A 16,801-nucleotide genomic window follows, 5' to 3' on the forward strand; every position below is an offset into this window, starting at 1 on the left:
TCCCTTTGCAAAGTCATCCTCCAATCAGAACAATGAGTATGTTTGTAAAAAAATAGATCCCTTTTCTTGATATCATTAATTCAATTTCACACTAAAATCGGGTTTATTATCAGTGCCTTAAGAAACTCACATTGACATATACAGCTTACAATTGTTCTGTTTCGCTTTTATGCTAATACATTTTTAAAATATTATATACTCAAGGAATGTCAACATTATGTACTGCAAACATGTACAATAAAAAGCAAAGGGAGCAAGAGATGGGTGGAGGGGAGAAAGAGGGAAAGAAAGAGGATTTAAAAAAGAAATTAAAATGTGCCGTGTATGGGCACCAACTTCCCACAAGGGATGTAAACATTAGGCACTACTTATAATAAACTAAAATAAAATTTTAAAAATTTATATGATCTGTGCAAATATATTTCTTAAATAATGAAAAAAAAAGAAAAAATGGGATCTGGCTACTTTAAGAAATCTCTGAGAGACTTGTTTTTATGAAAATAAAGTAACGCTAACTAGGAGGAAGTTATTTAGAGGGACATAAAATAGCTGTTGCCAGAGTAACCTCCCCCTAATTAGAATGAAATCATGCTGCAGACAGAAATATAACACATCTCATTTTCCTCTCTTCTTTCTTTGCTTTGGCCTACAGGGAAAGAACAAGGTGTTTTTCTATCCTCAGGGATGCCTTGAACACAGGTGGAGTAGACTGTCACACTGAAAAGCTAAAAATAACCAGAAACACTCCAGCCAGAAGGACAAGAGTCTGGAGACCGAGTCACAGGAGGAATGTTGGAGGTGAAAGGGATATTTAGTCTAGAGAGTAGACAGTTAAGGAGAAATGCAGTAACTGATTTAAATATCTGGAGCACTAGAATGCGGATATCTTTACATGCGCTCATGCAGCACAGCAAGCTCTATCAGCGCCTGAGCAGGCACGTTTCTGATGGCACCTCCCTCACCCACCCCCCACTCTCTGCAGGCCACTGGCTTCTACCCTCCCACTTCATATTACGGACTCCTCTTGGGTTTCCTTGAGGGAGAATTTGCTCTTTCAAGTTTCTCCTCTGACTCTTTTCCTTCTCGGGAAAAGAAAAAAAAAAAATGTGCAGCACACTGCATTAACCCTCTTAAGCTGCTGTAATAAAATACCACAGGTGGGGGCTTAAACAATGGGTACTCACAGTTCTAGCAGCTGAAAATCTGTGATCAAGGTGTCATTGGGATTGGTTTCTCCTGGTTGCAGACAGCTCGCTCTTGTTTGTGTCCTCGCTCAGCCTCTTCTGAGTATGCATATCTCTGGGGGCTTTTTCTCCTATAAGCACTCAAGTCCTACTGGGTTAGTCTCCTGCCTTTATGACCTAATTTAGCCTTTACCTTCTTAAAGACCCTATCTCCAAAAACAGTCATACTGGAACATAGGTCTTCAAGATATAAATTCTGCGGGCTGGGGATTTAGCTCAGCGGCAAAAGCGCCTGCCTGGCAAGTGCAAGGTCATGAGTTTGGTTCCCGGTACCGGAGAAAAACCAAAAAAAACTGGAAAAAAAAAAAAGATATAAATTCTGCAGTCCATACTCAGATAGAAGTAAGTCTCATTCATCTAACATTTTGAAAGTGATGTGTTTTTTGGTCTGGCCTGTGCATAACAAACTTTTTTTAAATCTCAAACTATAAACTTATGTAAGACCTTGAATGTCCCCCAAAGGCCTGTGTGCTACAGGATTGGTCCCAGGGTGGGACCACTGGAAGGTGGTGGAGACTTTAGGAGGCGGGGCTTAGTGGAGGCCCTTAGGCAAATGAAGCATGCCCTGATAGAGAACTGCTCCAGTCTCTTCATTTTCCATTTATTTATTTATTTATCTATTTATCTATTTATTTTTGCTTCTAGGTGATGAAATAAGTGGTTTCACTGCAGGACACACCATGAGATATTACCTTGTTACAGGCCTAAAACCACAAGGTCAGTAGATCCTGGACAGAAATCTCTAAAACTGTACCAAAATAAAACTTCTTCTTTTATGTTATCTCAAGTATTTTGCTATAAAATGGAAAACTAATATGTATATAAATACATATATATATCATATGTATATAAATATGTATATAAATACATATATACTATGTATATAAATACATATATTATCATATGCAATTCTTTGGTTGTAAAATAATTCATGTTCCTTAAAGGAAAGAATTAGAAAAATATAAAAAGAATTATTTATAATCCTGCCACTCAGTAACTACTATACCATGGGCTCAAAACACAAATTAGAAACCCATAAAGCTAAACAAAATGTAGAAATCAGTTGACTCAACTGCCTCTGTTTGTGAATGCAATCACATCATTCTAGATTAAGACTATCAAGTCTATTTATCTATAAAGTAGTCCATATCTAGGCTTCCTTCATCATCATGATATGTTCTCCATCCTTATTTTATAACATAGAAATTATTCACAGGAATTGTCAACTATTTTTAAAGTCCTGATATAGCATGAATATCACATCCTCATTGTTTATCATATCCTTCATCAAAAATATGCTTCCTCTTCTTAGCCGTTGTGTTCAGAAATTTCATGCCTGATGAAAGCTTCCTGCCTTCAAAACCAGGCAGGCTGATCACTTCCTCTTTGTGTTATATGTATCCTTCATACATTTTTCTATTACTGGACTTAAAGCTGCATATAAAAAGTCACAATCTAATGTAATGTTATTTCTGTATACCTAGTGCCCAGTACAGCAATATATACAAAACACAGAATATTTATTTAGTTGAATTGTATTTCAGATTAGGAAATTAAGGACTCTAAAGAGCCAGCAAACTAATTTTGAAAGAGTAAAGATATACACCAGGGCTCGAAATAAAACAAAACAAAACAAAACATGACTTCTGTGTCAGACAAAGGTCAAGTTAGAGGCTGTGGTTTATATTTTTGGACCCATTGACTCTGAATTTCAGTACTGGGTAATTAGCCATGGTGGCATTAGGCCAGGACAAGATTCTCCATATGGAATAACCAAGGAGAATACACAAGTATTTCCAAGAAGAAAAAGATGAGCATCCCTAGTTATTCATCCTAAATAGACTTAGGCTAAGAATCTTCATCTCAGAGACAGATGGGTTAAAGTGACACAAGGAAACCCAGGGTTAGAATTAACTGATTAACTATAATATAAATTATATATATATATAAAATTATATATAACAAAATTTCAAGAGTAGAAGTAAGCCCCACTAAGATGTCCTAGCTTTCCATTCTCTTAAATCAATTGGGCCTAAGCATGAAAGCTACCCCAAGATCGTTCTGCTCCTACCTCCAGGAGACCTCACGGTGCCAATCTCTTCGGCTTGCTATTTCCCGGAGAATCCAATGGCACGCAGTTTAAATGCCACCCCTTCAAGAATCTGCAATGGGTCACAACAATATATTTGACACACAAACTTTGAGTCCATTCCTTATAAAACACAAGATGTACCTGTCCCTGTTCTACTTTTCTGTCCAAAATTATATCCATGCATGCTGTCCAGCATAGCATGACAAGGTTCTGCAATGAGATCAAATGCTATTTTGGGGGCTGGGGATTTAGCTCAGCGGCAAAGCGCCTGCCTGGCAAGCGCAAGGTCATGAGTTTGGTTCCCAGTACCGGAGAAAAACCAAAAAAAAAAAAAAAAAACAAATGCTATTTTGGAGAAAATTCAGCAATAAAATGTCTATACAGTGATCTCTCTTATTTGAATACACTTGCTTTCCACTTCAAATTACAAAGAAGAAATTTAAGACCAAAGATTTAATTCCTTTATGGGTTGAAGTTCAATAACATTAAAATTCAAGAAAAATCTGAAGTAAAATCCTCTTGCCCTATGTATCAAAATTCAAGGCCGGGGATATAGCTCAGTGGCACAGCACCTGCCTGGCAGGTGTGAGGTTGTGAGTTTGATTCCTAGTACCAAAAAAAAAAAAAATCTAATTGGAAAATCTAATTACAAAACAAAAACCATACCCCCTTCCATCTTCCATGTCTTGTTCTCCTCAGGGTCAGCTACAGGGATTTTCTGAGGTTGGGGTCCCATCAGCAATTGTAGTAGTCTCTCTCTGAAATGAGTTTGCAGACTTTAAACCAAAGTTATAGCTATTCAATGCCTAGTTTTTCAGGAGGTTCACTTTTAAAAATGCAAAGATTTCATGGGACCATAGTTTTATGTTTTGGTTATGATTACAGCTGGGAGAAATCAGGATGGCAACTATTGACTGTATGGTTATTAGCCTTTGAGTAAATCTCAACCATGGCCTTCATTTCTATTTTTATTTAATAGTCATTTGAGACATTTCTGCCTCCTTGCCTACTTGGACAAATACAAAGGAAAGCGCCAACCACCAGGCTCACTTCAGGTGCCTTCCTTCCCCACCCAGTGTATTCAGGACTTCTTAATTCCACCCACCCATATAGTGGTGAGTTTGGGGCCCTTAATTCTACCCTGAGGACAAGATTGATGATACACCTGCACCGTGTTTTAGGAACAGTTTTTTCAGTCCTGTATCACTATGGCTACCTCCATTTCCTTGATCTATGGTATTACTTTGGCCATGACATTTGCCTTCTGAGGAAAAGGTCTTCATTCCCAGTTTGCTTTAGCTGAAGAATCATCCATCACAGATTCTCATATTAAAGCCATTTTAATGCTTTTAAATGTAATTTTCAATTCACTGGTATTTAATTTCCCTTCAAGATTCTCAATTCCTTTCAAGAAGGCCACTCAATTTCTTAGCAGTTTAGTCTACTTCTTAAATTGGCCTTTAATCCATATTACAGCTAATGCTGCTTGCTGGAAATGAGTTGCTCCCTTCCATTTACTTTAAATTTGCTTACTGTTCCAGACAATTACTTTGACAAGTACTCTAGGTTTGTCTGGTGAGGTCTACCACAATATCAGAGAATAAATATAACTTCTCAGTTCATTGTTCAGCTTTTATCAACCACGCTGTCAGTGATATGTATAATTATCTCAGAAGAAATTCTTCCATCAGCCCACATTTCACAAAAGGCATTTGTCCAAAGGTCTTGGATTATCTGTTTTGTTTTTTAACATTTTTTAGGATCCTAATGTCTTGCCTAAGGTAAGTTCCCTTGGGTCAAAGGGAATATCTGCATGTCCATCTGCAAAGAATGCTACCTGGACATTTTATAAGGAATGCTTTGAGTATTTTATGTGCATCTCCTCTCTCACATCTGTGCAGAATTTCTGTAACCACTTGGAACAGCTGCCCCAATATTTCAGGAGCAATTCTCAAATTATTCCAGGTGAGGACAGAAGGTTTCAGAAAGTCATCTCTCAGTGATTTGGGCTTTCACAGGGGAATTATTCTAGCCTTTCCCCTGATATTTTTGTATATGTACCATTCACCATTTCTGAGCTAAGAACAACAAAAAGTATCTGTCTTTTAAAAAGCAATTCAATTCTGGATGCTCCCCCCCCCCACCTTTGTTTGTTGGTCTAACTCCATCCTCAAGGTATTTTTTTTGCCCTAAACTCTTTCCTAAAGTAAATCATTCAATAAAAATCTCTTCCTACAGCCTATTCATCTTGGTTCTTTGTTTTACTAACCCTTCACAGTTAGGGGGTATAATAGTAAAATTGAAGCACCCTTTTTAAACTATTATAGCTTTTACTTATTTTCCTAAGTTAATAGAATAGTTATAGACAAATGATCCCAGGTACAGAGCATTTTTGTTTCCTTGTAAATCTTTGGGTTTGTAATAATGACATTTGGTCAATTTTATGTCTTTTATTTACTATCTAAATATATCACATATCAATGGTGAAGCCACAATTTGAATCTTAGGTATCCTGTCAGGGTTAGAACTTACAATACGAACATATGCAGAGACAATTTGAGATTCTATGTTGGGAGGAAAGTCTGGAAATTCCACATAAATTCAAGATTAGCTCATGCATTCCTTAATCCTGAAAGAGGAATGAAATCTAGAATGTACAATCTATGTAATCTAACTAGTCTTGGTACTAAACATATAAAACTATAGCCCCCCCTGGTGTTCTATTATACGTGCACAGCTCAGTTGCCTAGAGTATAAAAGTGTGAAATATTCTCCTGACCTGTTTTTCTTAAAGAACACTTTTAAAAAACTCTTCTCTTTAATGCACTGTCTCAACCTAGGAAGAGCTTGGCCTGTGCAGTGAGCTAACGCTGCCTCCAGCTGAGGTCCCCAACACAGCTAAAGGATTATGCATTATTTTTCTTACACAAGTTACCTTAAGTCAGAGTTACAGTTACCACTTAAGCTCAGAAGATCTTATGATGCCCAGAGGTTCTTTCCCAGGGTACAGGATTTCAAAGCTAAGCACAAAAAAGTCAAAATCTTTCTTTGGCTTGAAATAAGCCTCTAAAACTAATAAGATCAATATTTTTATCCCCCATTTTAAAGTCCCAGACCTACAGTTGTGAGTCTTGGATGCACAAAAATTTCTCCCTCAAAATTTTCACTTTCATTTTTATTTCTCAATGTTTCTGCTGGATATACCAAATACTGGTATCTTTGAAGTCATTAATAAATATCAACTTTGGTTCAGACTCGACTTAGAACAAGTTGAAAAGTACAACAAACAGGAAAGTAAGAAGCCAGAATATCACCTGTTACTGGTAGAAGTCACACTGAAAAATATGGTTTCTTTTGTGGTGTAATTCTGTATTTGAGCAGGCCTCCTCCCATGTAAGAAAATGGCCCAGTTAAAACTTACAGCTGAAAATAAACACTCACTCCCAACAGAGAAAGTTAGAGCTCAGTCAGGTAGGTTTGATTATTCTTCTCAAAGTTGCCAGTTGTAAAGGATACACCATCATCCCAGGACTTGGATAAACAAAGAGAGGAAAGAGACTTGGAGTTACATTAATGGAGCACTTCCCACGGGAAGGCAACTTCGGACATGGGCAAGAGCTATTTCCAGCTAAAAGTATTTGCAAATATAGTTAAAATCTTTGCTTGCTAGTTTTTTTTTTTTTAACTGAGATTAACTTCTCTTAAGATAGTTACAATTCTGATAGTATGATATTCTCATACTTAGTATCATGCTGCACTAAAATTTAATAAATCCCATTTGTGGAAAATCAATGGTTCACAATATTAATGTTAATTCATTTTCAAAAAGTTTTATGGTAGAAGACCAATTTAAGAATTCAATGTTGGAACTGTATCCATAGTCACATCTATTATTTAAATGTCTTAAATATCCCTAAGATTGTAGACCAGATTCCTTCTAGGCAAATAGTTTCCCAAAGACCTAACTTTAGGAATAAATGAGTTGACCACATTTGTGAGTAGTGATTCCACAATGACCTGCAAGGCATGAGGTAGGAAATGGGAACTTCTAGAAGTAGATTTTCTCTTGGATTACATGAACAAAGCTAATTCCTTGTGACAATTCAAAATCATCATCATTTAACCTTTGTGTAAAGACAATAGTATGACTCACTCAGCCTATCAATAAATCATCCTATTTTCTCTTAGTCAAGCAATAGAGCCAATCTAGTTCATGGTGCTAAACTCTCATCTCAAGAAAGGTTTTAGCTTGTTTTTCAAAGGAATTCATACTGAATGAGGCAATAAGGAGATTTAAATTCCACATTTTTCCAACTGGATTTATAAGGAAAAAAAACACAAGACACATATCAACTACAAAAGAATTTTCTCAATTATGCTTTCTAATTTCAATAAGTATATATTAAATTTATAAAGACTTCTTTTCAAAATGAAAACTTTCTATGTTGTAATTCTCATGGGCATCATGTTTTCAAATTCTTTAGTTTCATTAAAATTCTCATTAATATAATTATAATTTAGTGAAATTTTAAATATCTTCATTAATCATCAAAAATCATAAAATGGCACAATTTTCCTATAAATCAGTATTTTCAAAATAATTTCATCGATATACTTTTGCTAATGTTTATTTTTCTTTACATCAATTTTTATTGTATTCAGATACACATTTTTTAAAAATGTCATAGACATTTACAAGCTGTTTTGATATCTGAACAATTTTTAACTTACTAAATAATTAGCTTTGTAGGAATATAATTTATTTTATTCAATTGAAAATCAAAGGCTAATCAATTTTGATGTTTTGCCAATAAATCAATTTTTAAAATTATTCCTTTTTTCCATATCTAGTTCATAGTGGCTATTTTGTTTCATAATGTATTAAGTTCCTTCAAAACAGAAACACTTTATTACACACAGAGATCTTCCTCACATTTGCAAAGACACGTTTGCTCATTTTTTTTTGAATCAAATAAGCTTCTCTCACCTCTCATCCAACCACCAGTTTTTTTTCTATTTTCTGTTTTGAAGATTGAACCCAAGCATAATCTATAATTGAGTTTTATCCCCAGCCTTTTTCATGTTTTATTTTGAGTCTCGCTAAGATGCCCAAGCTATCTTTGGACTTTCCGTCCTTCTGCTTCACCATCTGTAGTAGTTTGGATTACAGGTATGAGTTTCCACATCAAACCCTGCTGCCATTTTTATAAGAAAATTGGTTATAAAAAAAAGTTCACTTTTTTCACCTCTACAATTGATAAACAAACAGGTAAACAAAACACTGTGCAGGTGGATGGTTAAAAATGCAAAACACACTAAATAAGATGACAGACAGGCTGTGGTGGCCCACGCCTGTAATCCCAGCACTCTGGAGGCTGAGGCAGAAGGATTGCTGCAAGTTTGAAGTCAGCCTGAGCTACAGTTAGTGAGTCCAGGGGCAGCCTAAACTATATAGTAAGATCCTATCTCAATAGATAAACAGATAAATAAATAAATAAATAAATAAATAAATAAAAACAGTTAAAACCAGTTAATGGCATAAGATAATGTCAAATATTCTAATTTTCTAAGAAAATAGATTCATGTTTTATGGGATATCTTTAAATTTGTCAATATTGACACATAAAAAATAATTTAACACAATATGCAAAGCAACAATACGTAAATCAAAGAAAACATAAGCCACGAATTTGCATTTGAAAGCTTATATGAACATTAATACACTCAATCCAGGAGTTGGGTTGATTCTGTTAAAACATAAAATTGATCATGTCATCAGTCTCATACCCTTTACTGTCTTCTGTTCACTAGAGAAAATAGTCTTTCTAATGATTCATCTGTGGTGTCCTAGAGGAAGTTTATATCAGCTCAGCAACTGACTGCTAACTTTTCATATCTGTGCTGTTTAGTCTTGGTGGTCAGCGTGATTAGATTAAGAGGCTTCCGGAGAAGGGACTGTACCGTGGGGTTAGAGCTGAAAGGGTTATTAGGAGGTAGGACCTCGTTACAGGAAGTGGGTGACAGGCTGTGACCTTTGCAACTACATCCTGTCCCTTGCTCTTCCCCCTGACTTCTCCCCTTGCTCTCAGCTTCCAACACGCCATGAGTGAGGCAGCGTTTCTCTTCCATGTGCTTTGCTATGCTGTTCCTACTATGAAGCCAGTTGGCCATGGACTGCAACCTCTGAAACTGAGCCAAACCAAACTCTTCCCCCTTTAAGGGTCAGGCGCCAGGTACTTGCCCAGTAACAGGAATATTTACATAAGAGTCACAAATACTACCCATCAGGGCATTTTACTATTGACGTTTTTCCCCAGAGAGCCAGCCGTTAAGCCTTGGCAAGCACACAAAAACCCTAGATGATCTAGACCTACTCCACTCCACACTTCAGCAATTCAGCGTACCTGTGGTCTTATCTTTTGCCATTTTCCCACTTACTCAATCACTTCACTGGCCTTATTTCCTGCCTCAGGTCTTGTACATACTATTCAGTTTGCCTGACTGGGTTAATTACTATGTAACTCTATCAAAAACAATTCTTTACCTCCACAGCACACCTGACATATATTTTACCTATTTTCCAGTCTATCATCTAGCTCACTATAATAGAATATAAACTGAACAGAGAAAGGTGATGTTAGATTTATCCTACTGAAGCCCTAGGGCCTTAAAAAAATAAAAATAAAAATAAATTTTTTTTTAAAAAGGAAGAAGGCACAAGGTGAAGTGCTCTATAATTTTTTTTTTTTTTTTGGTACTGGGAATCGAACTCAGGACTTTGCACTTGCCAGGCAAGCACTCATGCCACTGTGCTATATCCCCAGCCCAATAAATACTTTTCTAAAGAAATAAATGAGTAGAAGTTACACTTGGTGGTCTGAATTCTACTATTTATATCTCTAGGTATCTCTGGCATAGGAATGAGTTGCTAGATTACTTAGGCTGCTGAGTATGAATTACAGATTTTAAATGCAGAATTAGCTGTATTTTGAACAATTACAACTCTGTGTGATTTTTGTTAATCTGTTACACCACCTAAATAAAGCCTAACCATCAGTTCATATAGTTTGCATTTTACAGCTCATTTGGCCACAGTGATATATATATATCACTTGGTAGAAACCAGGAGATTAAATCAGTATCTATAGGTATGAAAAAGTGACCACAGTATGGCAAATTAGTGGTAATAAAATAGAAGGGGGGAGACTGGGGATATAGCTCAGTGGCATAAGTGCCTGCCTGGCAAGCATAAGGTCCTGAGTTTAATTCTCAGTGTGGAAAAAAAAAAAAGAAGAAGGGGTCAAATTACCCCAAAGTTCTACCCTAAATAGTCGTGCATTGGCCTAGGCAAGAGGCTGACAAGAGTAATTTGTTTAATAGAAAAACTCATTGACTTGCTTAAACTCTAAGTGGCTGAACTTTTGCAGGGCAAGGTGGTGCACATCTGTAATGCCAGCACCCAGGAGGCTGAGACAGCAGGACCACTACAAATTCAAGGGCTACATAGTGAATCCAAGGGCAGCCTGGATTGCATAGAAAGACCCTGTCTCAAAAAACCAAAAACCAACAACAAAAAAGTGGCTGAACTTTTAACATTAAGAAAAACACCTAATGTCTGTATGTGAAAATTATCAGCATGTACATTTGTCTCAGTTACTTTTCTCTCATTGCTGGGACAAAATACTTGACATTCAAAATTAAGGAAGGAAAGGTTTATTTAGCTCACAGTTTGTGGAGGTTTCAGTCCACACTTGGCTGGCTCCAAGGCAGAGTGGCACATGGCAGAGGTCAACAGTTCATAGAGGCAGAAGATAGCAAAAGCAACAAGAGCAAAAGGGAGGAGCTGTGGCAAGCAGCCTCTTTCCCTCCCTTACACTGTATGCAAACCGCAAACTACCCACTGCAGGGCAGGTAGTATACACTAGCACTCACGCCCATAATCCCAACACTGGACCATGAATCAATCATAAACTCTAGAAGCCTGCCCCACAACTGCATGAGGCTTTAAGGGGACATCCAGACACAAACCATAACAACATTATTTTTAAACTCAAAACTGAGTTGCTTCACAGAGCAGAGTAGGGTGGGAAAAGGAACACGGGAACAAGACATAGACATTAAACTGGTCATTTAATAAATTTAGAAATTTAAAAGGAACTTTAGGAAATTCTCACTGTTGTAGAACATGAAGAATTTAAAAAAAAATTAGAAACACTGAAAAAGGCACACCAAGAAAGATCTGCTTGTGCTAGATCAAAGGCTCAAAGTGTAGGACAATTCAGTTGCAGATGTCTTTGAAGTACCTCTGAACTTTGAAGTATCTGTGTATAAATGTATAAATGTAAAATTCAGACAAAAGCTGCACCAACATAAATGCAGCTATCAGCCAATAGGTGACATGTGAAGCTTTGAGTACGGCAAAGGTCAACCAAGAAAGAATCTTACGAGCAGAGTGTACAGGATAAAGCCATAGTCTACGCTTGTTAGTACAAGTAAGCCTGTAAAGTGAACAGCCAAAGACAAATGACAAAATACAAAACAGCATTTGTCTCAAGGAAGTCATGGGAAGAGAGATTTAAAGCAGACTAATACACTAAAAGTCCATCAAACACCGAGGGGAAATTCACTGGATATATACACACATATCCCTGACTTTAAGACTAAACTGGATTTTTTTTTTAGTTATAGGAAGGAAAACCAGATTGAAATAATTTGATAAGTGAAAAAATATAGTGAACATGAGAAAAACTCATTGTTTAGAAATGTGTAATGAGCCCGAGATGGGAATGTGTGGTATATGAGTATGTGTGTGTATAAATTAGAGACTTACACATTTACAAAACAAGGAGAAATTTTTGCCTTGGCACAACTGACAACCTTTCCACCAGATAACAATCATAAACTGAGCTAAGTGTAAAAATCAACTAATGGAAAGATAAGAAAAAACAAGTAGAAACTGGAAAGGAGTCCACAACTGGAAGGTAGACAGACCATGAAAGAGGTTTTTAATTCTTAGGGCTTTTAGCCTGAGGACAGGCCACAGCAATTATAGGTGCAGCTAAAATTTTTATAAAAATCCTATATGCTTACTGCATAAAAGAACCAAAACAGGAGGGTGGCCAGAGTTATTACAACACAACAGGAACGATCCCAGGAAAAAAGAAAGAGAAGAACAGTGCTTGAATCCTAACTCTGTACTTTCATAATCCTACATGGCTGAACCATTCACAACCATTGATACAATTCAAAACTCCCCCACAGGCAAAGTAGAAAAACATGACTTGCTATGAAGAGAAAAGAAAACTAACATAGACTACACCCTCAAGAACTTAGACAGTGCAATTCACAGAAAAGGAATTTCATACAGCAACTATAAATGTGGTCCAGGATGTAAATAAAAGTATTCACATAATGAATGAAACTATAGAAAATACAAGCAGTGAAACAGACACTGCTAATAGGATGTAAATGAAAACTCTAGAAGTGAAAAATATAGTCCTTGAAGAAGAAGTCACTGCATGGTCTGACTAGGAGAGTAAAGATGAAGCTATAGAAGTTACTGAACCTTAAGAACAGTCAAAAACATCTAAGAAATTTAAGACACAGACACAATGGGAAAATTCAAATATGTGTAGAATTTGACTCCCAGTGAGAAAATGGGGTAGGAAAATATTGGTAAAATAATGACTGAAAGTATGCCTAATCTAGTGAAAGACATAAATGTATATCTAAAATGTTCAATGAACACCAACCAGGACGATTACAAAGAAAATCACATTACGCCTATTGGTCAAACTGCAGAAAACATTGACTGAGAACATTCTAACTGAAATAAGCTTGTCGTAAAATGACAAATATTACATGACTACTCTTATATGAAGTACCTAACAAATTCAGAGACAGAAAGTAAAATGAATTGTTCAGTATACTGTTTTGCAAGATGAAAAAGAGGTTTTACAGGATGATGCTGACTTCACAATACTGTGAACATACAGTTAATGCCAACAAATTGTACACTTAAAATGGTTAATATGGTAAAGTGTATGCTTTGTGTATTTATCAAAACTTAAAAAAACAAAAAAAAAACAGGATGTTGTTATGGGTTGTATCTAGATGAACCCCCAAAGCCTCATCACTCATAGGTGGGGCTTTCTGGAGCTGGCTGGATTTAGGATGTGTGATACTGGAATTAAGGATGAGTGGTACTAAATTAGTACACTTCCTGGAATTAGCATAGTTCTGGCTGTGGCTGAAGACAGATGCCCCACCCTGAGTGCGGGTGGCACCAACCAAAAGGCTTGTGGCCTGGGTAGGATAAAAGGGAAAGGCAAGCTTGCTGCTTCACCGCTTTGCTGCCTTCTGCCTGGCACGCCATGAACTATTTCTCTTCTGTGATGCCCTTCAGCATGCCACCATGCCTTGGAGCCAGCCGACTATGAAGCAAAAACTTCTGCAGTGAGCTGAAACAAACCTTTCCTCCTTTAACTTGCAGGTGTTGGGTATTGTGTTTTAATGGTGAGAAAAGTAAGTAAGACAGGTGCCAAGGTTACTGAACGTGGAAAAAAAACTTTCTATTAAATGTTGTATAAATTGATAGACACGCAGAAGAATGAAGCTGGACTTCTACCTAACCTCACATACAAACATTAAGTCAAAGTGGCTCAAGGGGCTAAATATGAAGCCTACAACTGCAGCAAAACAGAGGAAAACAAGAGGCAGAAGTTGTACCACACTGGATTTAGTAATGATTTTTTTAACAAGTGACTCAAAAGATACAAGCAACAAAAGAAAAACAGACAAAAGGGACTTCATGCAAATTAAAAAACTGAAGACAATATCAACAGGGTAAAAAAGGCAGCCTACAAAATGGGTGAAAATATTGATAAGGCATATATCTGGTAAGACATATATAGAATATAGAACTAATATAACTCAATGTATAGAACATAGAATACAACTCAACAAATTACAAATGGATGTGATACTTAAAACACACACACTGATCCAAATAAGATGTTAAAATGGCCAATAAACACATGCAATGATGCTCAGTATCACAAATCATTAGAAAAATGCTAATACTACAGAAAGATACCACCTAACATAGACTAAAGTGGCTACTACTGAAAATAAATTTAGATGAGAACATTTAGACAATATTAGCAAAGATGTGGAGAAGGTGAAACTCTTGTGTACTGTTAGTGGGAATATAAATTATATAACCACCGTAAAAAACAATGGGAGTTAACAATGACAAAAAAAGTGAAAGTAGACTCACTACAGTGTCAAGTAACTTTACTTCTGGGTACATACCAAAAGAATTGAAAGCAAGGTCGCCGAGAGATATTCGTACTCCTAGTCACAGAAGCATTACTTACAGCTGGGTCGTAGAAGGAACCAAGTGATTATTGACAGATGAATGAATAGGCAACGTGTATTAGAGTATTAGTCTTGCAAAGGACAAAAATTCTGACACAAGCTGCAACACAGAAATTATGCTAAACAATACAAACCAACCACAAAAATGTTACAGGATTCTACTTATGACATACTAATAGTACTCACAAAAGCAGAAGGTAGAATGGTGGTTAAAGTTTTGGAGGCTGTTTGTTAACAGGTACAATATTTCAGCTCTGACAGATGAAGAGTTCCAGAGATGATGGCTGTACAATATTTAAGTACTTAAAAGCCACTGGACTATTAAAAGTGAAATATGTAATTTGGCATGGGTTGCCCTTCAGGGTCCATCAGCTACGGTGCAAGTGGGCCATGCACAGTTGAGACCACCCATCCTGGACAACTTGTCTGAGCCTTGGAGACTTAGCTTACAGTAGGCTTCTTCTGTCCTTTGCTATAACAAGCTAGTCTCATATAATTTGTTCAGTGTGCGCTATTTCACTAGGCTCAGGCAATGGGTAAAACTGTAGCCCAAGATGCAGTGAGCAGAAGTGTTTGGACCATTTCTGATTGTTTGGCACAATGATGATCTTTGCTACATGGCACACAATGGGAGATGGGACTGACGTATTAGCTTTAGATCTGTTACCCTTCTCTATTCACTTGGGCCTTTTTAGGGATGTTCTTCAATGTACAGGTCGAGTAATAGTAAACTTATGATGTACTTTAGGTTTTTGTTGAGTTATAAATTCAACCAGTTAAACTTTTTCTAATAGTTTACTACTACTATACAAAAATACAATCATTGCATATTAATTATATATCTTGTGGCCTTCTTAGTATCACTTATTAAAGAAATTGTTCATCTGCTAGGTAGGAAATCATTTCTTCTGTGAATATAAACAATTTCCCTGCTTCAAGATTTTTACGTATTTCTCGTGCCTTATTAAAGTAGCTAATGTGCATGCTAATAAGCTTGAGAAGAAATGTATTGATGTCTGTAACTCATTTTGATGGGCATCAAAACTACAAAACTATAAAACCATGGGTGAAAGGTCAGCTATATAACAAACCAACTACAGCTACATGTTCATCACAAAATATTGATGATGTCAGTTTTTAAAATTTTGTTGGAAACTTTAGTATGAAAATCAAAATCAAAGAAATCATGCAGTTATGAAGTAGAGGCTGAAAATATGAGGACAGTAAAAGGTTTTTTGAGACAAGATAAAATTTAGTAGAATCCAAGGCACCAGTGGACAGATTAGGCTAAAAATGGAAAATGAACAGATTTCACTATTGTATCAGAAGACAGGATGCATACAAATGTAGGTACAGGAACCTAAGGTGCATACAAATGAAGACACGCAAATATGGAATGCATACAGATTTGCTTTTGCCAGCTGGCTGATAAAGAGGTAAGGTTATCTCTTCCAAATTAAGTTTTGAAAGAGGCATTGTGGAAACTTGATTAGACAAATGTGTAAGTTTGTTTGGGCAGTGCTGAGCGCCTATTTCTTGGTTGGTAATTGTGAATTTATTAGGGTGAAGACTATGCTCAGCTGTCTGAAGCCAGTTTCTTATATATAAAATAGGATAGTGTCTAGCACAAAGCCTGTTAGAATTAAATGAGAAAGCCTATAAAGAACCTGGAAGACTACCTCACATAAAGGTACTTAATGTTATCCTGGTAAAGCGGTGTAAAGTTCTTTACAAGCCTACAGCTAGTGATTACTTTGCATAGTTGCTCAAGAACTTAAAATTCTTGAAGTTCTTGAACCAAGGCTTCTTATGCTTCTATATTAAAGAGAAGGCAACATCCAGGGGCAACCAAAATAACTACTATAGAAGTAGTATATATAGCTTGTATAATATATAATATAATCAAAATAAGCAATCAAAATAACTACTACAGAAGGTACCAAGCCATGTAATTTACCACACAGTGTTTGTAAATCAGCATTAGGCAGAGAGAAGCAAAAATTTATAGGGAGCACTAATGCAAAAGAAGGTATTTAACTGTTCAGTCTTATAAACCATGATCAAAATAACATCGTGTAATAATGTT

Source organism: Chinchilla lanigera, unplaced genomic scaffold (assembly GCF_000276665.1).
Source record: "Chinchilla lanigera isolate Chin_1 unplaced genomic scaffold, ChiLan1.0 scaffold00030, whole genome shotgun sequence".
Lineage (NCBI taxonomy): Eukaryota > Metazoa > Chordata > Mammalia > Rodentia > Chinchillidae > Chinchilla > Chinchilla lanigera.